Genomic DNA, 28,000 nt, shown 5'->3' with positions numbered 1-28,000 from the left:
TCTAAAAAGGATTTCACTTTCCATTTTTACCTTTATCCTAGGTGCTCTGAAATTTGTGGAAGTTTTCTTCTATTTGTATTTCAGAGCCAATAATAAAATATTTGCAGAGAAACTTACACTATTTACCAACAGAATAATTTGTCTAGTGTTCTGTTCTGGAACTATAGCGTCAGGGACAATAAGAAATAACATAGGAAAGAATCTGAAGGAGGAAAGTTTACATCCAGCTGAAAAAATACTATGAACTTTACCATTTATTTAAAAAGCATACAATGGAATCGATAGCTGACTATCACTTTCCTTCTGCAAGAGGCATATTTCTTCTCTGAGATGACAGGTGGGGCTTCAGAAACATCTGGTTTCTATTTGTAATCCACCAATAAATCTATTCCATTTTAAGATGATGACATTTTAAAATCTAGTATATCAGTCTTACTTTTTAAAATTCTACAAACTTTTTATATAAAAGGAAATTCTGTTTTCTAAGAAGACCATGAAATAGTTTAACAAACAATCTTACCATTCATAATGTATTTCTAATTTTCCCAATATTTCATATACACTTTTATCTCTCCATCTAGTATGTAGCTAAAAGGGCCTTCTTAATATCTGAAGGGAATGAGAGAAAACACAGCTTATACAGAATATTTGATCCACTGTGGGAATGATGGAATAGCTGGAGCATTCGTGAGACTATTAATAAGTGACTTGTAGGATTGATTGAAGAATACCACTAGGGGGCTGATAAGGCAATGTTCTAGAAATTTTAGGGTTAAAGTTGATCTCTTGTAACAGTTATTTAATTAGCATGATGTTTTTCTAGTGGTTTAAATCAAGTGAAAAGAATTAGATATAGCTACCGATGTTTGAAGGATTTTAGAGCCTTGTACATTTGTTATAAACCCGTATTTGCTGTGGACATTTGTTTCCAACCCAAATTAACCATTGTGATGTTACCTGCTATTAGCTAATTGTTGAAGTCTGTTACTTATAGTATGTTCTAATCACATAAATTCTCATAAACAGATACATAAATTACATTTTCATGAAGGAAATCCAAGAACTCTTTCATGCATCTGTTAACTGTCCATCATAAAAGAGAGCATCCAACAAGTCTCCTGACCTCATTTCCTAGGACCACCACTGGCTGACTGTATAATTGCAGGCAGTGTCTTATTTTCTTTTTTCTATAATACAGGGATGTAATAGTTCTACTCATGTGATAGCAATGAGGTTTCTGTGTATTAGTCTACATGAAGTGCTTAGAACTGGACCAGGCACATAGTCCCAAGACAGTGTTCATTCTTTTGAGGGTGACAGAACATAGGAGTGGTTTTCAAATAATTATAAAACTTGTAACGTTCATGAAGACAATAAATTGTTATTCCAAAATGTGGTGACATTCTTATTTCACACTCCTCAAGTATGCCTAATGATCTTGCTCCTTTCCCCAGACATTTGCAAAACAAAATTCAACTCAGCAATAGCTGAGGAGACCCATGCCAGTGAGAAGTAAGTCTGGATAGTGAAGTCAAGCAATTGCTGCTGAGGACTTGGAGATGTGGTCTACTCTCTTGGATCTCAGGCAGACTCACCCCAGATGTGGAACCCACACTCAGAGATGGAAGGGAAGTGCAATAAATGTTCATCAGGTTCAGTGAGGCTCAACAAAGAAACCACATTTCTAGACATCACAAAATCAGAGAGTCCATCACTTGGTATCTCATGTAAATGGAGTACTTGTTTTAATTTCAAAAATGATTTCAATGGCTATGCTTCTGTCTGAAGGTTAATGCTAGCACAACTTATTTCATATTTACTCCATTCTTCAGACAAGCTGAACCAATGCTTTTCCAAGGACAGGGAACCTCTCCTTTATAAAAAAGAAAAATTCCCCAAATTCTAGGTCTATGTGCACAGGTTTGCAGGCCTACAACACCCAACATTTTCTTTTAAAATATCTCCTCTACATGCTCAAAACTCTCTAAGAAAGAAGTTCCAACAAGTCTAAAAGAGTACCTAAATACCCTCTAACTCTTCGTCTTCTATTTAAAATAAGATAAAGGTCTGTACTGTTAACTAGGCAAAAGTGTAACTTGGGAGATGGATTGGTACCAAAGAACCTATCTAAAATACAAAATACTACATTGTATTTATTATACATCTACTACACAATAAGAAGAAGACATTGCTAATTGTCTTTCTAGTTTTAAACCAAGTCATGTGATATTAATATTAATCAGATAGAAAATGCTATTTATTTAACATGATTTAAAAGATTTCACAAGATTAAGTTACAAAAGATCTATATAAGCAATAAATGTCCTAAACACTGTTGAACAGGCAACTAAAGCATTTACTTTCATCCTCTTAAAAAGAGTGTTAGTGGATTTAAGATACACAAACTTAAATGAGAAATATGTCTGTCTCAACAACTATTTGTTCTGTAAAAGAAAGAATTTAATGTCATCTTTTGACACTACATGTTTCAAAGCCTTGTCTTGTCCTTGTTAACCTTCATTCTTGAGTTCCACATGAATAAATGTATTTTGCTGCATATCTAAAATTTAGGTTAAGTCATAGTTTTAATCCGACTTAAAGAATCTAATATCAGTACAATTTTTCAGCATTGTGAATCAAACAGTGTAATTTTCATGAACAGTACTAAACAAAAAGCTACTAAGTTGGTAAGGTAATTAAAAGTGTCTATTTTTGTTGAATTGATATTAATTATATCAATTAAAAGGGTCTTAAGCACAGGTCAGCAACTTATGCACAAAATTGTAATGCACTTAATTGGCACTCAGTAGCCTGCACAGTGGTACAGGGGAGACAAGGGGAAACCCAAATAGTTTGTACTGTCCATAGCAATATTACCTCATGTCCTTTGAGTTCTTGAGATAGCAGAAGTTTTCCATGCTTGGAAGTAACTAGCAGTAAGCATCACCATCACAGAATTTCAATAAATAATTACAAAAGCCTTGCTTCAGCTTGTTGAGATTGTTATGGCAATGGCACCTGACAGACTATTTGGAAAGTCAATTCACTGGAAGCCCTTCAGTCTGTTCTCCATAAAGACAACTTCTGTAGAACATGAGGCCACACTTTCACTGTTGCTTTCAGGTATCACTATAGCTTCTCACTCCTGCTTCCCTGGGAGGGTCAGGAAGGGCTCATGGAAGAAAAGGGAATAGAAATCTGAAATGGTCTCTTATTATTTTCATATTTTAACCCTAAATTTGTTTTGCTTTAAAAAAGAATTTTGTATGGGGGTGAATGGAACAATTAAATCATGATAATACATTTTGAGCTGGAACTATCTTTGAGATTGCTAATATTCACTTCATTGAGGGAATTGTTAATGCTAGATATTTAACCAGAATGGCAACTCTAGCATTCATTTCCATTCCACAGAGATCATTCTTGTCCTCAGAACCAGCAGAGTTCTTCAAATTACATTACCAAAAGATATTTTGCTGTGCCCATGACACGGTATTAAGGTCTTTGTGATAGGAGACACTCATCAGAAACTCCATCACAAGTGTGTCCATGGGATGTACCCTGTTCAGATTGACTACCGGCTGAAATCTCCATAGACAACAGGTTTCACATGCTTTGGAAATAGTCATGCATCTATCACACACACAGGAATGATGTGAGATAAACTTGCTTTTTTAAATTTTCTTTTCACGTATTTAAGTTTCACAAGGCTGACAAAATGCCCTCAAGTAAAGAGCAATTGAGAAGACATGAATGTAAGGGAAAAAATTTTTTTCCAGATACCTTATCAAAACTGCAAATAAAAGGAAAGGGGATTGTCATTAGTAATTTCTAAATTTCTAACAGCACAATTAAAATAAAAGCATATTTATAGACAGCTTCATATAGTAAGAACTAGTTTATCTTTTTTGAAAAAACATTTAGGATGCTCCTGTTTTCCTGAAATTCTTATCTCCTGGTCACCAGAAATGGTCTGTGTACAATTCAAAGACAAATAGAACCAGTGCTATTGAAATGTCCAGCAATATGGCAATACTGCACCAAATGTCTTAAAAACTCCATTAGGAAGACTTGCTGAATGGATCACCATCTAGAGCTGTCAATCTTGTGGATATCCTAAACACTGATGAATAGAAAAAGGAACATTCAGAATCTCACATAAAACCCCTTTCCTGGAAAACAACTATTTCTATCTTTACTACTTGCTATTTATATACTGTAATTCCTATTATTAGAAAACATAAGGGATAAAAGCAAATCAAATCCCTCCATTTAGTAAACTAAAAGTTCCTTACTACTTCAACAACCATGAACTGAACAATTTGAGCAGTAATTACTTTTTTTTCATTTTTATTAGGATATATTTGTTGTATGGGGGGATTCATTGTGACAATTCCAAATAGCCTTACATTGTACATTGGTTAGATAACCCCCACTATCTTCCCCCCTTGATCCCCTCCCCAACCCACTTAAAGCAATTGCAAGAGGTTTCATCATTCTATTTTGTGTATGTATGTAAAACGAATCAACCATATTCCCTTACCTCATCTCCTCCATTCACTCTCCCCCTTCCCAGAAAGTACCCCCAACACCATACCTATTTTACAGTCTGAACAGTAGTTACTTTAAAATAAATTTTATCATTTTCCAATATAATATTAAAGGAAATTTCTGATTAGAACTTTTTACCTCACCAATCATCCCAGTGGCATGGGGAACGTGTGTCAAGTGACCTGTACATGGGAGAGGAAGGCAAAGAAGGAGAGGAGTGAAGGGAGGAAAGGGCAGAAAAAGAATCAAGATATCTATGAGTGCAAGCAATTGAGTGACTAGAAAGTGGACGAATCTGCCTTTCTCCACCTGTACTTTACCATAGCATGTCCCTGGGTACTGATTACTGCAAGTCTATGAAATCATGTTTTGTCTAAATAGTTGCCTGAACTGGAAAATATTACCATAATGCATCAAGTCCAAGATGTACATATTTTTTCATATTTTGACAGGTTTTGAGTCAAATGTAAGGCACATTTTAATCAGCAGTACGATTCTTTCCAACTACTGTGTTAAATCATGATTGGTCTTACAATGGAAGGCATCATAGAGTGTATAAAATGGAGCAATCATTTTTATAACCAGGGAATCTACACTCATCTATAATTTTTGAAAGGTCTCCCAAATGGGTTCTGTCCTCTGTAATTTGGCTTCCACTGCAGATTTTGACATTTTACAGCATTTCTAACCTTTCATCATTTTACAAGAATCTCTATCAGATATGAAAATATAACAATTAGCTATCCTATGTTAAAAACATGAAGAAGTTGAAATCATTGCACTGTGATGAGTGCTGTACACAGAAAAATTTCAAGTCTTTGGAGAATCTTTTCTGGGTATGGTCATGGCAGTTTCAAAAATTCTTGGAAAAAAGTAAAGTGTGTAATTTGTGACTGCAAATTTTTGTTGTGGATATTACGGATATCACTTCAGAGAATAGATTACATATAATATAGTATAGTATAATTATATAGTATATAATATATAATATGTATGATAATGCATATATCACATCTATTATCTAGTAAGAAAAACCACAAACTACTCATTCTTCCAAGTGCTGTTCAAGATTCTGTTGCTCAGTATGACCAGTAATGATCATGGACAAGACCTCTCATCTTTACCAACAGTGACCAATTCCCTGCTCAGGAATACCATTCACTTATTTGTAAAGCTTTCTTTTACTGCTGGACACTGACTGTAGTGAACCAACACAAGCTGAATGAGAGCAAATTATTATGATCAATAGTGAAAGTGGACCTGTGATCTTCATTGACCCCTTACATGCTGTAGCTCAGCTTCAGAGCACTGACAAAAACTTAGTCCTTAACCAAACACATATGCACACACACACACACAACTCACATATTTCTGCATAAATACACAATGAGATGGAGACAGTGAGAAGCCACACATAATTTGTGTGACAGTGGTGCTCTAACACAACATGAGTCCAAAATTTCTTCGGATCTTGTTCTTTTTCCTTATAATTTGTTGTGGGTTCTGTACATATCACTTCAGAGAATATATTACACGTATACGCATATGTCTTATAAAATACATAGTATGTATAGTAAATATATACAACTTATAGCTAATCGACTAAAGTTGTTAAGAAAAATGACTGCCTAATATAAAAAAAGTACTGCTTCCATGTTAGAAAATTCAGTTTTGTTTCTTTTATTTGTATTGCTGGACCTGTGAAACAATATGAGAGGGGCTCTTTGGGATGCTTCCCTAAATGAAAGCAATAGGCTTCTAAGGGTAACCAAATGACACCACACACAAACATATCATTATGACATATACATGTAAAACCCAGGGAATCAAACTGCCATTTCTTTGGGACAGTGGTCTAAAATAGAGAAAATGAGCATGGTGAGGCACTCCTGTGGTCTCAGCTACTCAGGAGGCAGGGGTAGAAGGATGGTGGTCCATTGCTACAGAGCTTAAGCAGGGCATCCTATCAGAAAAATAAACTAAAAACAAAAGGACTGGAGGTGTGGCCCAAGTGAATTCAATCCCCAGTACCACACACACACACACACACACAAACACACACACAATTTAAGACACTAGTGGGCAAAGTGAAACCTAAAGAGTCAACATAAGAATTTCATGGGAGAAGCTGGGTGTGGTGATGAATGCCTATAAATCCTAGCACTCAGACTGAGCCAAGAGGATCTTGGGGTAGAGGTTAGCCCAGGCTATGTAGGGAGACCCTGTTTCAAAGAAAAAAAAAGCACTGTATAGGATTAGTAATGGCTTTCAGTGAATGTAGGCATAGCTGTCAATTCCTGAGAGATGTTGAAAGTAGAAGCAGCATTGCTCCTCTAGAGGACCAATGTAACAGAGCCATGACCTTGGAAAGTCATTGACCTTCTCTGTGCTTGACATATTTCTTCTTAAAAGAAGCTGAGTGGAGCACAATAATATCTACTTCATGTTAGAATGTTCAAATGCCCCTGAGCTGAAGTAAAAGTTCAGTAAATTATTTACTCATTCATAAAATGACTGACAAAAAGAAATTAGCTTTATTTTTAAATGAGAAAAAAATGTTGTAATCAATGCTAAAAATTCATCCCATCTTGCATTATGTACAGATATTGGAAATTAAGTATATAAACTCCAGATATTTATGCAGTTAAAATTAAAAGAGGGCAAATTTTGGTGTAAAAACTTTAATATTTAATGTTTAATCCATTTGTCATGCTCTTTATGCTCAAAGATTGATTAGCTCTACAAATCTCCCTACTGATTGATAGATGACAGAGATACATTAAGAATGTGTGTATATTCTTTTTCTTTTTTGGTGGGACTGGGATTTGAACTCAAGGTCTCATGCTTGCAAAGCAGGTAATCTACCATTTGAACCACACCTCCAGTCCATTTTTGTGTTGGTTATTTTTGGAGATGGGGTTTCATGAACTATTTGCCCAGGCTGGCCTCAAACTTCAATCTTCCCAATCTCAGCCTCCCAAGTAGCTCAGATTACTTATATATATACATATATTCTTAAAAGCATAATTGATTACAATAAGAATGGTGTTAACACAACCAAGTCAGCTTCACCCCAGGGATGCAGGAGTGGTTCAACACACACAAATCAATAAATATAATACAACAAAATAATAGAAGCAAAGACAAAAACCACATGATCATCTTAATAGGTGCAGAAAAAGTCTTTGATAAGATCCAACACCACTTCATGATAAAAGCTCTAAGAAAACTAGGAACAGTAGGAATGTACCTCAACATTGTAAAGGCTATATATGACAAACCTACAGCCAACATCATACTTAAGGGGAAAAATTGAAAGCATTCCCCCTGAACTCAGGAAGGTACCCACTCTCTCCACTCCTATTCAACATAATCCTGGAATTCTAGTCAGAGAAATAAGGCAAGAAGAAGAAATAAAAGGAATGCAAATAGGTAAAGAAATTGTCAAAATATCCTTATTTGCAGATGACACAATCTTATACCTCAAAGACCCAAAAAATTCCACCCCAAAATTTTCAGACACCATAAACAGCCCTAGCAATGTAGCAAGATGCCAAATCAACTTACAAAGATCAGTATCCTTTCTACACACCAACAATGAACAAATTGAAGAAGAATATAGGAAAACAATTCCATTTACAATAGCCTCAAAAAAAATTAAATACCTAGGAGTAAACTTAATGAAGGATGTAAATGACCTCTACAAGGAGAACTACACTGAAGACAGAGATTGAGGAAGACTACAGAAGATGGAAAGATCTCCCATGCTCATGGATTGGTAGAATCAACATAGTAAAAATGGCTATACTACCAAAAGCAATCTACATGTTCAGTGCAATTCCCATCAAACTCCCAATAGCATTCATCACAGAGATTGAAAAATCTATCCTAAAGTTCATTTGGAAAACCAAAAGACTACGAATAGCCAAGGCAATACTGAGCACAAAGAACAATGCTGGAGGTATCACGATACCTGACTTCAAACTATATTACAAAGCAATAGCAATAAAACCAACATGGTACTGGCACAAAAACAGCTATGACGACCAGTCGGACAGAATAGAGGACTCAGACATGAATCCACACAGCTACATCCACCTTATTTTTGACAAAGTTGCCAAAAACATACAATGGAGAAAAGATACCTCTTCAACAAATGGTGCTGGGAAAAATAGATATCTGCCTGCAGAAAATTGAAACTAAATCCATGCCTATCACCCCGTACTAGTATCATCTCAAAGTGGATAAAGGACCCTAATATTAGAGCCAAAACCTTGCAGTTAGTACTGCAGTTTTCTCTTTAACAAAATTGAAGATGAAGAGGGAGAAACAGGTTCTGCCTGAAAGTGGTGCGGGGGAGGGTTGTAAAAACAATAAAATAAAAGGAGAAAAAAAAAAGAATGGTGTTAAAAGTACTTATGTAGACATTTGTAATGATTTGTGATGTTATTCTAAAGCTCAGTTTTTTCTGCACTCCCTAAAAGTATTTTGGTCATTATACTGTTTACAATATCGAGTAATAACATTCACTTTATTTTCAGCTTAATGAAAGTAGTATTCTGTGATGTTCAATTGAATGACATCCAGCAATTTCCATTAAATAACTTTGTAAATCACATTTTCTCTGTTATCTTGGTACAAAATCAGCAAGGTGTCTTCTAATTCCTTTCCATTTATCTTGAATAAAATGGGAGATTAAGTGTGTGGTGCCCATACTGAAAATCAAGCTAACTCTGTGAGAAACTATTTGCCCATAAACCTTCCAACTTCAGAGGACTAGTGAAATGAATCCAAACAGTGCCAAGTGTGTCTGGCTCAAGGTCCCTGGGGTCTGTCTTCCCAGTAGTGTTCAAGTTTCATGAACTTGTTTCAAGAACAAATAAAACTCAGTGTTCTCAATTGGAAGCGCCCATGTACATACTTCCTCATAAAATAGCATAACGATTTTTCACAACAGCCATACACTTCACTTCACATGTCACTTGTAGCATGTTTCCTGAACCCCTGTACTTTTGCAATAATTATTTACAGTGCATTTCCTTACCTGGTCCCTCTTGTCTCAGTTATTTTGAAGGAACATGTAGACATAGGCACCTGAAAAATTATAAATGCCCTTCATCAAACAGAGAAAGCTCTGACTGCCCTTTCCCAGTCAGAGCTTTTGCACACATATACTCACCTGTGCACACACACATTCACCTGTGCACACATGCACTCACCTATGCACACACACCTGTGTACACACTCACCTGTGCACACACTTACATGTGTACACATGAACTCATCTGTGCACACACACTTGTGCACACATGTGCGTGTCTCTTGCTCTCTTAACCACCTTTCTCCCCCCTGGCCACAGTGATCAGATACTCCTAATATTCATTTTTCTTGGGTTTCATGCTTCTATTTAGTTCTTTGGTTTAGATACAAATCTGTGTTTGTATTTATGTAAAGGAAAGACATTCCTTTAATAGCTCAGTAATGACAAGTTCCCATGTCTTGACCACATGTTCAATGTGCAGTGGTCCAATGACAGCACAGTGCACGTCACCAACCACTGCACATTTCTGCTGTCTGTACATGGTGTTCTGTTTTGAACAGTGGAAAGAGGCTCTTGCATTCCTGTCCTGATCCTGTAGGCTTTACTCAGTTGGTGCAACTTTCATCTGTTCCTGAGAAGAGAGGTCCAGTAGGTCATTCTATAGGGAGTTACGGTGATGACAAAAGATTGCCAGGAGGCCCTGAAGCTCAGAGACATGGCAGGATGGCTGTGCTCCATGAGCAGATGAAGTGATCCACACGTCACTGTCATCGTCTGTGGCGTTCACCTGGCAAATTTGTTGGTGGTTTCTATGAATATTCAAAACACATGGAATCAGTTTATACATTGTCAAGCCCATACAGAATGGCCTTGAAATGCTAACTCAAACACTAAACTTCTTTGCTCCCACTGTGTCTCAAGTGCTAACATAATATTATTTATTTATTTATTGGTGGTTCTCAATTTGAACTCAGGGCCTTGTTCTTGCTAGACAAGCACTCTAGCACTTGAGCCATGGCCCAAGACCACCTTTACATTTTCAGATAGAGTCTTGTACTTATTGGGGGCCTTGGACCCCAATCCTACCACCTACAACTCCCAAATATCTGGGATTACAGCCATGTACCATCATGTCTAGCTTGTTTTGTTGAGATAGGGTCTCATTAACTTTTTGCCTGGGGTATCTTCAAACCACAATCTGTCCATTCTCCACTTCCCATGTACCTGAGATTACAAGCAAAACCACCATGCCAAGCCCAATTTTTGAATGTCTAAGCAATCACTAGGCAGATACAAAGTAAAAGGAAAGTTAATCCTTAACAATTTTTATACAAATTAATTTGATAGATGTGAATTCAAGTTACATTAATATTCATCACAGAGGGAGGGAAGTCCCAAAACAGCAAAGTACAAAAAGCAACAGGCAACCCAATGATTTTTTTTGTTGTTGCTGTTTTTGGAAGAGCACTGGAAACAGTTCCTGCATAAAAATGAAACAATTGTGAGAGCTCACCAGTCTCTTCCTAGAAGCTTGTTCCTGTCCAGGTACAGGGCTGGATTGTCCTACATTTGTGTGGGGGGAAGGAAGTTCATTTTCCCCAGAAAAGATGCATCCAAGTCTAAAATAACTAAGACTGCTGGCTGTACAAACACACTTGAAAATCTAAAAACAAAAGTTGTCACAAGAAATCCAAGGCCATGAGTGACTTCAAAAGAACTGCTTCTGAAAACTAACCTTATGTAAATGGCTTGGCACCTCTCTCTTGCAGCTTTCCTATTCTTTCTTCCTCTTGGCATTTGAACTATGACACGAGATTCTTTCTAGATCCTGTCTATGTGCTCCCCCTGTTTGGATGCCATTTCTTTCCTTAGATTTGGGATGTTTTCTGTTATAATTTCATTTAGTAGCCTTTATATGCTCTTTGTCCATATTTTGATTGTCTGTTCTACCCCACAGATTCCTAGACATGGTTAATGGTCCCAGAGGTCTTGAATGATTACTCTTTTTCCCCTTTATTGCTGTTTCTCATCCTTGTCTTTAATACCTGTTTTTCTGCACTGGAGGGGGTGAGCCAAGGGAACCAGGCACTCTGCCTGCCTTTTTCAGTGCTTTCCGACCCAATCTATCAGTAAACCTCCTTCAGGGAAGGAGAGGGGAGGCTATAGAAACCATGTGGTCTATAGAACCTGAGTCAGAGCACTCTGATCCACACAGAGCAAACCATACAAGGCAGTAGGCAGCTCCAGCAGCTGAGTGATCCACCAGCCAAGGGCTCAAACCTCTGTTTCCACAGCTTGCTCCTTGCCACAGAGGGTGGGGACACCAATCACCATGCCTTCCTGAGCCCAAGCTCCTCACTGCCTCAACTTCTCAGCAGGTCCATGTCCTAAACCTCCCCCACCACAACTGTCTCTTGTAGTCAAAACTCACTCACACACAGCGAGAGGGTAAACCCAGGCTCCCTAACTTGTGATCATTTCTTGTTTTAGGTCACTGGAGGTAATCACACTCAAATAATAGGTCCCCTCTTAAGATGGTGTCTGGTTATCCCAATCAGAAACATGGGGAAGAATGAAATAGATTTCTTCTCCAATGCTAGCCTGCCACACAGGAGAAGTCCCTGTCACACCAAATTCTAGCACTGGATTTTAGGCTTGAGGGAACTGTGGTTTCTTCTGTGACTAGGACTGCCAACTTTTTTTCACCAGGGCTGTCTGGCTTACCTTGTAGCTGCAGCTTCAGGTTCCTCTCCCCTGAGGGTCTGTTTCCTCCTTTTCACTGTCTCCTGTTTCTCATACTTTATAATCATCCTGTAAACTCCTGATTCCCAATGCTCTTCTTCTCGTCCTCTCCTCAGTCTCTCCCTTGTTATTCCAACTCTTCTAATGCATGGAGTCACTGAGAGTACATTTCTAGTCCACCATCTTTAACCTGAAAGTCCTGACAGCATTTAAACCTGACTTTTATCTTCTTGTTTTTATTTGGTCTTTTTATAATATAAAAATAGTTAAGTATCATTTATACATGTCATTTTATATATGTCCTTTCCTCACCAAGAGAAGTTTTATCAAGAGTTTAAAATTAGAGCCAACCAGATGTTTTTGGTGCCTTGTGACAAATAAGGTAGGTGTAGCCACACATTTTCATATCTGGGTTTTCTATTCTGTTCCACTGCTCTTCATATTTGTTTCTTTGCCAGCACCATGCTGTTTTTATTGCTATGCCTCTGTAGTATACTTTGAAAACAGGTATTGTGATACCTTCAGCATTTTTTTTTTTCTGAGTATTGCCTTGGCTATTCGAGGTCTTTTGTGCTTCCAAATGAACTTTAGTGTAGATTTTTCAATCTCTGTGATGACTGTCATTGGGATTTTGATGGGAATAGCACTGAACATATAGATTGCTTTTGGCCATATATATATTTTTACTATGTAGATTCAGCCAATCCATGAGCATGGGAGATCTCTCCATCTTCTGTGGTCTTCTTCAATTTCTTTTCTTTTTTTACTGTCACATTTACTCACATGTGTATACATTGGGCCACTTCCCCCCACTGCCCCTCCATCCCCCCGGCTTCCAGGCAGAACCTGTTCCACCCTCTTGTTCTCCGATTTTGTTGAAGAGAAAATATGAGAGATAATTAGAAAGACGTACCGTTTTTGCTAGTATGAGATAAGGATAGCTATACAGAGAGATTCCCAACATTGCTTCAATGCACTTGTGTATTGCAACCCACATTGGATCATCTCTAGCAGACCTCTTCACTACTTCCTAGTTCCTTTCCCATAGTGGCCTCTGCCAGTTTAAGGTTACTATATTCGTTCCTCTACAGTCAGCACATCAATCACATTCAAGTTTTAGGTTTCCTTCCCTTTCCCTGTTCCTCCCGTGCATGTTCTCCCCTTAGTGTGTGACCCATGACCAATAATATTACTACATTTGTTTTAGGTCCATAATCTGCATATGAGGGAGATCACATGATTTTTGGCCTTCTGAGCCTGGCTAACTTTGCTTAAGATGATGTTCTCCAGTTCCATCCATTTGTGTGCGAATTGTAAGGAACTGCCGAATAAAGACCCCATGCCACGTGTGGAAAAGAAAGATTTATTACAGACTGATGGGCTGTCCCCCGCACCCCGAGATCGGGGAGCAGCAGCTTGGCTGGAATGGGTATGGGCTTTATAGGAGGGGCCAAGCCATGGGGAAGGGAGAGAGTCTCTGGTCTCCGATTATCTGCAATCACCAGATGGAGCAGGTCAACATGCCTGGCTAGTTGAAAAACTGGAAGTTCCTGAGATTTTGCAAGCAGAGAAACGAGCAGGGAAACAAGCAGGGGAACAAGCAGGGGAACAAGCAGGGAAGTTTGGCAAGTGGTCATAAATCAGGGGGTCTGGTTTTTGTGTTAGCCTCAGGACCTTCAGCCCACCCCAAGAATGCCAGGGACCTAACACAATGACAAAATTTCATTCTTCTTTGAGGCGGAATAAAATTCCATTTTGTATAAATACCACATTTTCTTAATCCATTCATCAGTGGTGGAGCATCTTGGCTGTTTCTGTAGCTTGCTATTGTGAATAGTGCTGCAATAAACATGGGTGTGCAGTTGTCTTTGTAATAACCTAACTCTTATTCCTTCTGGTATATCCCTGGGAGTAGTATTGATGGATCATATGGCAGATCTATTTTTAGTTTTCTAAGAAGCCTCCATATTGTTTTCCAAAGTGGAAACAATAGCTTACATTCCCACTAGCAGTTTATGAGGGTTTCTTTTTCCCCACATCCTGGCCAGCATTTGTTTTTGGTGGTGTTCTTGATGGTAGCAATTCTAACAGGAGTGAGGTGGAATTTGGTGTGATTTTGATCTGCATTTCCTTTATGGTCATGGTTGGTGAGCATTATTACTGGTTCATTGATTTTTGGGGAAATTAGTATTTTAAGCTCCCTGTGTATTCTGGTTATCAATCCTTTGTCTGATGTATAGCTAGCAAATATTTTCTCCTACTCTGTGGGTGATCTCAATTTAGAGAGCATTTCTTTTGTTGTGCAGAAGCTTTTTAGTTCCATTTAGCTCCATTTGTCCATCCTTTCTCTTAGTTGCTGTGCTGCTTGTATTCTACTGAAGGAGTCCTTGGTCATACCTATTGCTTCTAGAATATTCCCTGCTCTTTCCTATACTTCCCTGCTTTTTCCTGTACTAACTGCAAAGTTTGGAGTCTGATATTAAGTTCCTTAATCAACTTTGAATTGATACTTGAACAGGGTGACAGGCATGGATCTAGTTCAGCTTTCTGCAGGCAGACAACCACGTTTCCCAGCAACATTTGTTGAAGAGGCTGTCTTTTCTCCATTGTATGTTTTTGGCATCTTTGTCAAAAATAAGGTGGGCATAGCTACATGGATTTATATCTGGGTCCTCTATTCTGTTGCGCTGATCTTCATATCTGTTTTTGTGCCAGTACCATGCTGTTTTGATTGCTATGGCTCTGTAGTATAGTTTGAAGTTGGATATTGTGATACCTCCAGCATTGCTCTTTTTGCTCAGTATTGCCTTTGCTATTTGTGGTGTTTTGTATTTCCCAAATGAACTTTAGGGTAGATTTTTCAATCTCTATGATGAATGTCATTAGGATTTTGATGGGAATTGTGTTGAACATGTAGACTGCTTTTGGTAGTATACCCATTTTTACTATATTGATCTGCCAATCCATGAGCATGGGAGATCTTTCCACCTTCTGTAGTCTTCTTTGATCTCTTTCTTCAGTAGTTTATAGTTCTCCTTGTAGAGGTCATTTACACCCTTTGTTAACTTTATTTCTAGGTATTGATTTTTTGAGCCTACTGTAAATGGAATTGTTTCCCTATATTCTTTCTCAATCTGTTCATTGTTGGTGTATAGAAAAGCTAATGATTTTTGTAAGTTGATTTGGCATCCTGCTACATTGCTGAAGCTGTTTATGGTGTCTAAGAGTTTTTGGGTAGAGTTTTTGGGTTTTTGAGGCATAGGATCATGTCATCTGCAAATAAGGATACATTGACTATTTCTTTACTTATTTGTATTCCTTTTATTTCTTCTTCTTCTTGCATTATTGCTCTGGCTAGGAATTCCAAAACTATGTTGACTAGGGGTAGGGAGAGTAAGCTGCTGTTGTTTTCACCATGCAGCAGCTGTGTTGCTCTTCAGCTGCAACTCTGTTTGGTCAGCTCCTCCCCCAGAAAGGTGGGGCAGTTGAGTTTTGAATACTGCCCTGTGTCCCAGGAGATCAGCTCCAGTGTCCACCACCTGCTCTGTTTTAGGAGGTGGACCTGTTTCCCCACCTCCACTCTCAGTCTTTGTGCCTCTCCCAGTCTCTGCTGGGTTCTAGCAGCTTCTCTGGGAGGTTAGCTTGTTACCAAACCCCTGCTCTCTTCCTTTGTTGCTTTACCAGCATTCGTTCACAGAGACTTCAGCTCCTTGCTCCACCCCCATTCTCCAGGGCATGTTAATTGTTCCACCCTCACCTTCACTGTCGATGTTAGATTACAGCTCAGTGTTTATGCTTTTCAGTTTTGTTGGGAGGGATTCAGTCTGCCTAGGGGCTGCACTGGATTGTGTTCCCAGGAGGTGGATAGGGGAGTCACATGTGGTGTGTGATGCTCACTTGTTCTGCATATTCACTCAAGCAGCTTTGAAACCAGCTGGTGGGGATAAATGGTGCAGTGTAGGGAGGCTTTCCATGGGTTAGGGCTCCAGGATGTCACAGTTCAATGCTTTTCAATTTCTTTCTTTAATAGTCCATAGTTTTCCTTGTAGAGATCTTTCACATCCTTTGTCAAGTTTATTCCTAGGTATTTTAGTTCTTCGAGGGTATTGTAAATGAAATTATTTTCCTGTATTCTTTTTCAATGTGTTCATTGTTGGTGTATAAAAAAGCTACTGATTTTTGTAAGTTGACTTTGTGCCCTACAATTTTGCTGAAGATGTTTATAGTCAGGAGTTTTTTGGTGGAGTTTTTCAGATTTTAGGTATAAAATCATGTCATCTGCAAATAAAGATAATTTGACTACTTCCTTTCCAACTTGTATTCCCTTTATTTCTCCTTCCTGTCTTAATGCTCTGGCTAGGAATTTCAAGAATATTTTGAATAAGAATAGAATGACTTATTTTGAATAAGAGTCATTCCTGACTTTAAAAGAAATGTTTTTAGTTTTCCCTATTTAGTATGATGTTGGCTGTAGGTTTGTCATATACAGCCTTTATTATGTTCAGGTACATTCCTTCTATTCCTAGTTTCAGCAGAGCTTTCATCACTAAAAGATGTTGAATTTTATCTAAGGCTTTTTCTGAATTGATAGAGTAATAATGCCGCCATTTTGTGAATTGGCCAAAATGGCAGCACCACCCCTTAACAGAAATTTCTGTGCTCTAAGACAACCCCGCCACTATCAGAGACTACCATGCATGCACTAACTTCCTTAACCTCCCCCTTCTATAAAAGCCACGCTTCACCCAGAATCTGGGCTGTACCACCTTTTCCCAGCCAGCCTGGCAGTTTGGGCCTGCCAGTAAACTTTGCTCTATAGACTTGAGACTTTTCTCATGAGCTTTCTTTGTGAGTGGCATTTTTCCTAACATTTTGGTGCCGTCACTGAGATCAGGGTGCACTCCCAGCCCTGACCTTGCTCTCCTGGCCTCTCCACCCATCCTGCTCTCCCTCTCTCTCTCTACTCCCATTCCCTTCCTCCAGGATCTGAGCTGCTTTGCCAGAAACCCCAATCATAGAAAACACCACTCTCTCACAGCACACAGGGAATTTCCTCCACCCCAGTGCACCTCCAATTGCCATCCACCACCGGCCAATCTTCCTTCAAGTTCCTCTCTCAGTGAGTCCTCCTCACACAAAGAGCCGTAATTGCTCTCTCATTTCCTTGAAATCCTAGTGCTAGGTCTTGGCTCACTCCCATCCCCGGGAACCAGGTTCCCCACTAGGGACTGTGGACCCCCATGATGAAGAAGTTCCCTCTGGATGCTCCACATCTCTCTCTCTCTCCTGAGGACCTGATATTTCAGGGATGCCTACCATATCTCTCCTCAGGTCAGGCCTCACCATGGGAGTTGGACCATCCCAAATTCCTTCAGACCCCCCAATGGGATGTCTCCTGGCCAACCTTGGGCCCCTCCGCCTAACACCTGATCTTAAGCCCTGAAAGCTCATTTTTCTCTGCAATCAATCCTCGCCCCAATATCCATTGGACAATGCCTCCAAATGGCCACTTAATGGCACTTTTGATCCCAATATTTTAAGGGATTTATACAATTTCTGTGAGTGTGCTGGTAAATGGAAAAAAATACCTTATGCCCAATCCTTTTCCTATCTCCACACCAAACCTTCCCTCTGTACTTCCTTTTCCCCTATGCAGGTTCTATTAGCCTCTAAACCAGCTTCTAAATGAACCAAAAATCCTCTCCTGAACCTCCTCCTTCCCCATGTAAGCAGACTTCTTGTGCTGCTCATGCTGCTTGACTCTTCCTATCTTCCTGAGGGACTTTCCTGTCATGGAGTTAAGCAAGCCACTCTTTGCCAACTCTGGCCTCAAGGTGATTCATGCTCCCTCCCTGTGGGCTGAGACCAAGCCTGGGGTTTATTTGGGTATGCCTCATGCTATGTTAGGGGAGTCCTGTTTGGTTATGGCATCTGACGACTGCTTCTTACCCCCCCCCGCCCCCGGCTCCCCCTCAATGCCCTTTTTGCCTGAGACAGTGACCGGAGAGTGGAGGTTTCATGTTGCTGAAAGCGTTCCAGTACCAGTCAATGGGAGTGACCTAGAGGCACAGGTGATGGCTAATCCCTCAGGTGTGTGTCATGCCTCCAGGCTCTGCCTTCCCCTCCCTTGCCTAAGATGTCAGGACACCTTTTCTGCTTCCTCCTTGGTCTCACTGCGTGTCCTTTGTCTCTGTCTGCCTTCCCCTCCCTGGGCTTACTGGGACCCTGCCTCCCATGAAGAACTTGTAGCATGGTACCTTATGACTTAAGTTATTCCAACTAGTTTGCCAGGCCTCTCAGTCTAAAGTAACTTTAAGTCAGCTGCTGGGCAAAAGCACTTACAAAAAAAGAAAAAACTGTGGCTGCCACACTAATGCCCTAACTCCTCCCTCACAAGGGAAAGAGGGAAAGCAAATAGGCATGTCCTGACACAGCTCAAGGTTATAGTCCCAGAAATCTCAAAATGGACAATATGGTACTGTTATTGGCCTGGGACGCCCTCTGAATGCCCTTCTGTAACTTTAAGATGATTTATTCCTTTATTAAAAAAGTAGCCTTTATTAAAGAGGTTGCCTGCTGTTAGCTAAAAGACAGGATCCTAACATTTTGTTCTTTCTAGATGGGACCTGCACCTTCCAGTCTTCTGGCTTGTAGATGTTGGAAGCTTTGTACTGAGGTCTGGCCTCAATATGCCTTGGGGGACCAAGAGAAGTGGCCTTCACAGGATTCCTTAAATTACAATACCATACTCCAGTTAGACCTTTTCTATAAAAGGGAAAAAAGTAAACTGAGGTCCCCTATACAAATTACTCAAACACTGGCCATTCTTTGTAAGCCACAAGATAAACATGGAAAGGAGGACCAGAAAATCCCCTCATCAATGACAAGGCCCATCCCTACTGCTCCACCCTCTGCCCTACCTTCTAAGCCACCCCAATATCCAAAACGTCCTAATGGGTGCCTCCCCCTTCAATAGGTAATGCTAAGAAGAGGGCGAGTCTATATCCCCTTCCAGCTATCAGATATAAGGGAAATTTAAAAACATCTGGACAGCTATACTGATGCTCAAATACATTCAAGCCTTTATCTCTGTGATCCAAACCTTTCAATTGACATGAAAGGATATTATACTTCTATTAGACCAGACTCTTGTCTCATTAGAAAAGCAATAGGTTCTGGCCCAGGCCACTGAGGTTGGAAATGATTACCATTTACAATGAGCCCCAATACCTGTGGCACCTGAAAATGAGGGAATAAATGTGCCTACCTATGGGGGCACAAAACAGTCTCCTTAACAGATCCACACTAAAAGGGACTGGTGATATGTCTCAAGCAGTAGAGTGCCACTTTGCAAGCATAAAGCCCTGAGTTCAAATCTAGTAAAGCCAAAGACAAAAAAGATATTTGGGGCTGAGGAAGTATCTCAGTGGGAGAATGTCTGCCCAGCATGTGCAAAGCCCTGGATTCAATTCCCCAGCATTGCTAAATCAAAAAAAAAAAAAAAGAAATGGTAAGAAAGATAAGTGGTGCTAATGTCACTTTAGCCATCTCATAGTGGAAGAAAGTATTTTAACCTAGACCAGATCCTTCATTCTTCAAGTGAGGAAACTGAGGGCCAGAATGGTTCAGAGACCTGCTCTCCAGAGTATCAGGTGTCAATGTAAAATAACAACTTTGCTTTACAACAATGCTCTGAAGAAAATCCCCTTATCTTTCTGCAGCATCTTTCTTTTTATTTATTTATTTTTTTATTATTCATATGTGCATATAAAGCTTGGGTCATTTCTCCCCCCTGCCCCCATCCCCTCCCTCACCACCCACTCCACCCCTTCCCTCTCCCTCCCACCCCTCAATACCCGGTAGAAACTATTTTGCCCTTATTTCTAACTTTGTTGAAGAGAGAGTATAAGCAATAAGAGGAAGGAACAAGGGTTTTTGCTAGTTGAGATAAGGACAGTTATACAGAGAGTTGACTCAAATTAATTTCCTGTGCATGTGTGTTACCTTCTAGGTTAATTCTTCTTGATCTAACCTTTTCTCTAGTTCCTGGTCCCCTTCTCCTATTGGCCTCAGTTGCATCTTAAGGACGCTATCTAAAGCATACCACAGTGGACCCAGAGTCACAGGTGAAAGAGGTTTTCCTCAAAGATAAATTTCTAACAAAGTCAGCCCCAGATATTCATAAAAAACTCAAAGTCTGTGGCTGAAGGAGAAAAGTCATTGAACCAAGTAATACATCTAGCCATCTCTGTATTTATAGCTATGTATGTATGTCCAGGATCTTATTAACAGGAGAGAAAAAGATAAGAGAAACCATGGCCTCATTGCTGCTCTCAGAGAGGGCCCCAACTGACTGGGGCCTGCATCCTGAACTTGCTGCCAGGAGGGGCATTTCTGCAGAGAATGCTTAAGGGGGACAGCCCAGGAGACAGCCCCACCCTCAACTGGGACCCTGCCTTCTCTGCAAGGGTAACCACTGGAGGTCTAAGTGTCCCTGTCACCAGATGGAAGGCAAGGTGTCACCTCCTATGGATTGATGGGTCCCGGCCCCATGTCCATGCTCCAGTCCTTGGCATCAATGTTGGGGAGCCATTATGGTAGAAAAACAAAAGATCATTTTCCGGCAAGACAGTGGAGCTCATTTCTCTGTATTACCTTTCTCTCCAGGTCCCCAGTCCAATGACAAAAGTTATCATTCAGGACAAATCTGGCCAGCCCCTAGAGTGCTACTTTTCCCAGCCTCTGGCCTCCTCTTGGGGAGACCTCCTCTTCTGTCACTCTTTCCTCACAGTACCTAAAACTCCAATGTCCCTGCTGGGACAGGATTTACTATCTCAACTAAAAACTCAAATTCTCCTCCTCCCAGGCAGCTATTTCTCTGCCCCCTCCTTCAGGAACAAATAGATTCCACAATGTGGACTGATGAGATGAGTGTAGGGTGAGCCTGGACAGCCCTCCCTATTTAAATAAAACTCAAAAATCCCTCACAGTTTCCACACCCAAAACAATATCCTCTCAAGCCTGAGGGATGATGAGGCCTATGCCTATCATAAATTCCTTAAAAAAAGAAAAACAAGGGTTACTAATTAGTTGCTCCAGCCTACGTAATAAATTTAAAATTCTTATAAAAGTTAATTTTAAAATACAAGTTATAAAGTAAACAACTAAAAAGGACATAGATAGGTAGTGAATGTACTTTTTGAGAAGTTAAAGGAAAAAGGAATGTTTTTAAGTGAGAAAGGATTTTGTAAAGAAGGATTTGTCCTAAAGATTGTTTAAAATAGGAGGGATAAAGGCAAGCCATCAAAGGGTTTAGTATGTTATATAAAGGTCTGAGTAAGTTTTAAAACTGTGTAATAAAAAGCTTCAGTGTGTGATAAAGTTAAAGTTGAGTATAATCTAAGAGTTGCCTAAAAGATTTTTAGGGTCATGTCAAACTAAAATCAAATTCTCTACATCTATAAAATAACAAGGTTATCTTAATATTGTTCTGCTCTGAGTAACATCTACAAAAAAACATTACAGAGAAAGATTTTATCAAAAAAATTATTTGTGTTTTCTGCTGATCTTGTCAAGCTTTAAGTACTACTAAATCAGAGTTCATTTACGTATTTGCTTATGTGTCTTAAGTGACCACCTTGTAACAGTGTTGTGTCTATACTTTATCTAAATATGGTACAAACATTTACAATGTTAAAAACGTAAAGTTATGTTAAAAATGAGCTAGAGCTCTCTTTTATCTGAGTGTTACATTTAAATCCTGACAGCCCCTGCCTCCCACAAGTCATCTACCTAGGTGTGGCCTTAAAAGAACAGACTCACTCCCTGAGTCATTAAAGCATTGACCCAATCTTCTGTTTCCCTCCCCCACATACAATAAAGCAGCTTACAGCTTTCTTGGGAGTTACAGGATTTTGCAAAATTTAGATCCCTAGGTATGCAGTCCCTTAGCAGACACCTTTTTATGCTCTTTGTAATATTCCTATTTGGGTCTTAAATAATGTATGGCTACCCATTTCTCTTATAAAACTTGCCTCCAACATACTCTGCTCCTCTGACTGACTACCTACTTTACCTTAACCTTCTTGGGAACTTCTCAGAGAGCATGCAGACCAGATCCTGCCCACCCTATAACAATTTATGTTAAACCAGGGGATCTTGTTCTCCTAAAGGATCTTCTACCCTATTCATTGGGACTTCAGTGGATGGACCAGCCCTCATCTCGTCATTCTCATGACACCCACTGCTGTCAAGCTCAATGGAATCGCCCAGTGGCAGCGCCTCTCAAGGAACAGTTAAAAAAACAAAGAAGGGAATTGGAGGACCCTTGAAATTGTCTAGGGAACAACATTTCACAGTGGTTCTCCTGGCTAATGCCATACTAATGCCTATATTTCTTGCTCTCCTATCCTTAAGCTTCCTCCCTTGTATCATACTACATGTCTGCTATTGCTAATCAAAAGTCTAACCAGATGTACCTCCAAGGATATCAACCTCTCCAAAACAATCCAGAAGACTGCTATGAGGGCCCCCACCCACCAGGACACAGGAGTCTGAGGATCTCACCCCATACAGTGCCCCCTGCCAGCAGGAATCAGCTAAGAGACTGTCGCTTTGCCCCAATTCCCAATCCTCAGCCCCTACCCTCATCATTATTAAAGAAAAATGGGAGAATGATAAGAGTAATAATGCTGCCATTTTGTGAATTGGCCAAAATGGCAGCCTGGTCCTTAACAGAAATTCCCACGCTCTAAGAGAGTCCCACCCTACCAGAGACTTCCGTGGATATGCTAACTTCCTTAACCTCCCCCTTCTATAAAAGCCACGCCTCACCCAGAGTCTGGGCTGTGCCATCTTTCTCCAGCCAGCCTGGCAGTTCAAGCCTGCCATTAAGCTTTGCTCTTGGATGTGAGACTTTTCTCGTGAGCTTTCTTTGTGAGTGGCATCTTTCCTAACATGAATCAGTTGAGATAATAATGTGGTTTTTGTCTTTGCTTCTGTTAATGTGCTCTATTACATTTAATGATTTGCTATGTTGAACCATTCCTGCATCCCTGGGATGAAATCGACTTGATCATGGTGTATGATCTTTTTTATATGCTTTTGAATTTGGTTTGCCAATATTTTATTGAGGATTTTTGCATCTATGTTCATCAAAGAGATTAGACTGCAATTCTATTTTTTTGCTATTCCTTGTTTGGTTTTGGGATGAGTGTAATACCAACTTTATAGAATAAGTTTGGCCTTGTTCCTTCCCTTTCTGTTTCATGGAAAAGTTTGAGGAATGTTGGTATTAATTCTTCTTTAAAGATCTGGTAGAATTCAGCAGCGAATCCATCAGGTCCTGGACTTTCTTTTTTTGGTAGACTCTATTGCTGGCTCAATTTCATTACATGTTATAGATCTGTTTAGGTAGTTAATATTCACTTGATTCAATTTTGGATGGTCATTAGTATCTGGAAATTTGTCCATTTCTTCTAGATTTTCCAACTTGTTTGAATATAGGTTTTCAAAGTAGTCCCTGATGATTCCCTGGATTCCCTTTGTGTTTGTTGTTATCTCCCCCTTTTCATTTCTAATCATTTTAATTTGGCTCTTTTCCCTCTTCATTTTAGTCAGATTTGCCAGGAGTTTGTTGATCTTGTTTATCCTTTCAAAGAACCAGCTTTTAATTTCAGCATGATGGAGAAAAGACTGCCTCTTCAACAAATGTTGCTGGGAAAACTAGATATCTTCATGCAGAAAACTGAATCTAGATCCACGTCTGTCACCCTGTACAAGTATCAATTTTAAAAAAGATTTGAAACTTTGAAGCTAGTTCAGGAAAGAGTAGGGACTACAATATAATTAATAGGCTTAGGCAATGACTTCCTCAATAGACTCAAATGGCTCAACAACTAAGAGAAAGGATCGACAAATTGTACTACATGAAATTAAAAATCTTAACACAATAAAAGAATTGATCTCTAAATTGAAGAGGCTGCCCACAGAATAAGAGAAAATCTTTGCCAGCTATACATCTGACAAGGGTTTGATAACCAGAATACACAGGGAGCTCAAAAAAATGAAACTCCCAAAAATTCAATGACCTGGTAAAGAAATGGGCAAAAGAATTGAACAGATCTTTCTCAAAGGAAAACACCCAAATAGCTGAAAAACACATGGAGAAATGTTCAACATCCCTGGCCATAAAGGAAATGCAAATAAAACCACCTTAAGATTCCACCTCACTCCTATTAGAATGACTACCATCAAGAACACCACCAACAACAAATGTTGGAGAGGGTATGGAGAAAAAGGAACCCTCATACACTGCTGGTAGGAATCTAAATTAGTACAACCACTATGGAAAACAATATGGAGTACCTCAAAAAACTAAAAATAGAACTGCCATATGATCCAGAAATTCCACTCCTAAGGATATACCCAGATGTAAGTCAGATTACAACAAAGGCACTTGTACACCCATGTTTATTGCAACATTATTCACAATAGTTAAGTTATGGAAACAGCCAAGATGCCCCACTACTGATGAATGGATTAAGAAAATGTGATATTTATACACAATGGAATTTTACCACAAAGAAGAATGAAATTTACTCATTCACAAATAAATGGATGGAATTGGAGAACATCATCTTAAGTGAAGATAACCAGGCTCAGAAGTCCAAAAGCCACATGTTTTCTCTCATATGTGGAATATAGACCTAATACAAATACAGAAATTTTATGAAAAACAGTTCACACTAAGGCAGGTCACATAAGAGAGAGGGAGGACAAAACAAGGAAGTTAAGAAGGTGAATATGGTTGAAGTACTTCCTATACAAGAATGAATATAGAATTTTTAAACCTTTTGAAGTCACTATATGAAGAGGACTAAGGAAGAAAGAAGAAAAATAAAGGAGATGAACCAAATCGGGCTATAATACATATATACATGGAAATGCCATAAAGAAACTCCCTGTGTAGCTATCTTAAACAAACAAACATGTCATTTTCTTCTTTCTTTTGCAAAATTGGAAAACAGGAAGGCTGAACAAGTCCCACCTGGGGGGCAGGGGTTGATATCAGTGGAAGAGGGGAGGAGATGGGAAAAGGGTGGAGGAGGTTGAATATGGTGCAAATACTGTGTACACATGTATGTAAACAGAAAAATGACACCTGTTGATACTACACCAGGAATGGGGGTATAAAGGAGAATGGTAGAGGGGGTGAATTCAAGTATGATATATTTGATATATTGTAAGCCTTTTGTAAATGTCACAATGTACCCCTACCCAGCATAACAATAAAAAAAATAAAATTAGAACCAATAAAATTATCTAAGGAAAGTGCTTAAACTACTGTCACATTGTCTTACTAATTGTGCCAACCAAAAAGACCAATATATAATATGTGGTTTAAAATTAAGAATAAAATTAAAAGTTGCTGGGCAGCTCAATGCTGAGTACTAGTATTAAATTGCTAAGGCTGACACAACTATAACCAACTTATCCTTGACAAAGGTGCTAAAAATATATGATGGAGAAAAGACAGCCTCTTCAACAAAAACTTCAGGGAAAACTGGTTAGCAGTCTACAAAAAACTGAAACTAGATCCATGTTTATCACCCTATACGAGTATTAACTCAAAATGGATCAAGGAGCTTAATATCAGACCACAAACTCTAAAGTTGGTACAGGAAAGACTAGGAAATATTTTAGAACTAATAGTATATTATAGGTATAGGCAATTACTTTCTCATTGGAACCCCAGCAGCTCAGCAACTAAGAGATAGCATAGATAAATGGGACTTCATAAAACTAAAAAGCTTCTGCTAAGCTTAGAGAAATGGTCTCTAAACTGAAGAGACCATGCACAAAGTGGGAGAAAATATTTGCCAGCTACACATCAGACAAAGGACTGATAAACAGAGTATATAGGGAACTCAAAAAACTAAATTCTCCCAAAGTTAATGAACCAATAAAGAAATGGGCAAATGAACTAAACAGAACTTTCTCAAAAGAAGAAATTCAAATGGCTAAAAAACACATGAAAAAATACTCACCATCTCTAGCCATTAAGGAAATGCAAATCAAAACCACACTAAGATTCCACCTCACCCCTGTTAGAATAGCCATCATTAGCAACACCACTAACAGCAGGTGTTGACGAGGATGCAGGGAAAAAGGAACCCTCATATGCTGCTGGTGGGAATGCAAACTAGTACAACCACTCTGGAAAAAAATTTGGAGCCTTCTTAAAAATCTAAACATAGATCTACCATATGATCCAGCAATACCACTCTTGGGGATATACCCAAAAGACTATGACACAGGTTACTCCAAAGGCACTTGCACACCCATGTTTATTGCAGCACTATTCACAATAGCCAAGTTATGGAAATAGCCAAGATGCCCCACTATCAATGACTCAATTAAGAAAATATGGTATTTATACACAATGGAAATTTTTGCAGTCATGAAGAAGAATGGATGAAACTGGAGAACATCCTGAGTGAGGTTAGCCAGGCCCAGAAGACCAAAAATCATATGTTCTCCCTCATATATGGACTTTAGTTCAAGGGCAAACACAACAAGAGGATTGGACTTTGATCACATGATAAAGCGAGAGCACACAAGGGAGGTATTAGGATAGGCAAGACCCCCCCAAAAAAAACAAGATAGCATTTGATGTCCTCAATCCAAAGGAACTAATGCAGAAACTTTAAAGCAACAGAGGCCAATAGGAGAAGGGGACCAGGAACTAGAGAAAAGGTTAGATCGAGAAGAAATAATTTAGAATGTGACACATATGTGCAGGAAAGCAATGCGCGTAAACTCCCCGTATAGCTACCCTTATTTCAACTAGTAAAAACCCTTGTTCCTTCCTATTATTGCTTATACTCGCTCTTCAACAAAATTAGAGATAAAAGCAAAATAGTTTCTGCCTGATAGAGAGGCGGTAGGGGGGAGAGGGAGGGGGTGGGGTAAGTAAGGGAGGGGTGGGGGAAGGGGGAAGAAATGACCCAAACATTGTATGCACATATGAATAAAAGGAAAAAAAAGAGAAAAGGTCATTTCAAGAAGAATCAAGTTAGAATGTAACACATATGTACATGGAAGCAATGCTAGGAATCTCCCTGTGTAGCTATCCTATCTCAACTAGCAAAAACCCTTTGTCCTTCCTATTATTGCTTATACTCTCTCTTCAACAAAATTAGAGATAAGGTCAAAACAGTTTCTGCCTGGAAGCAAGGGGATAGAGGGGGAGAGGGAGGGGAAATGGCCCAAACATTGTATGCACATATGAATAAAAGAAAAAAAAAGATGAAAGTGATACCAAAAAAAAAAAAAAAGTCAATACTTGACCAGGTGATATCAGAGAAATTTATCCAAAGATCAAATAAAACTGCTTTTGTAGGTTTTTTTTAAGGCAGATGTGAATCAATAAGAATAAGTTTTCTTTCTTAAAAATACAGTGTAATCTATTGTTTTCTTTGTTCTAACCATCTTCCTGAGCAAGTGATGTGATATCATGTGGCTATCTTCAGACATCTGAAAATGTGTGCTATAAATAAGAAAATGTGCCTCCCTCGTATCACAGCATTCTTCAGAGAAAACACTCATTCAATGTGTGTGAGGTCCTATCATAGAAGCAAGAAAAAGGTGTGTTTGAGAAAAACA

General features: G+C 39.2%; 1 protein-coding gene across 1 annotated transcript in view; it reads left to right on the top strand.

Moving 5' to 3' along the window:
• Dok6 (docking protein 6) overlaps window positions 1–28,000 on the top strand; it is a 485,956-nt gene that overhangs the window by 374,157 nt on the left and 83,799 nt on the right. The gene's annotated exons all lie outside the window — the stretch shown is intronic.

This window comes from Castor canadensis, chromosome 4 (genome assembly GCF_047511655.1).
Source record: "Castor canadensis chromosome 4, mCasCan1.hap1v2, whole genome shotgun sequence".
NCBI lineage: Eukaryota > Metazoa > Chordata > Mammalia > Rodentia > Castoridae > Castor > Castor canadensis.
The sequence above is the reverse complement of the archived record's forward strand: the minus strand, read 5'-3'. Positions and strand labels throughout refer to the sequence as shown.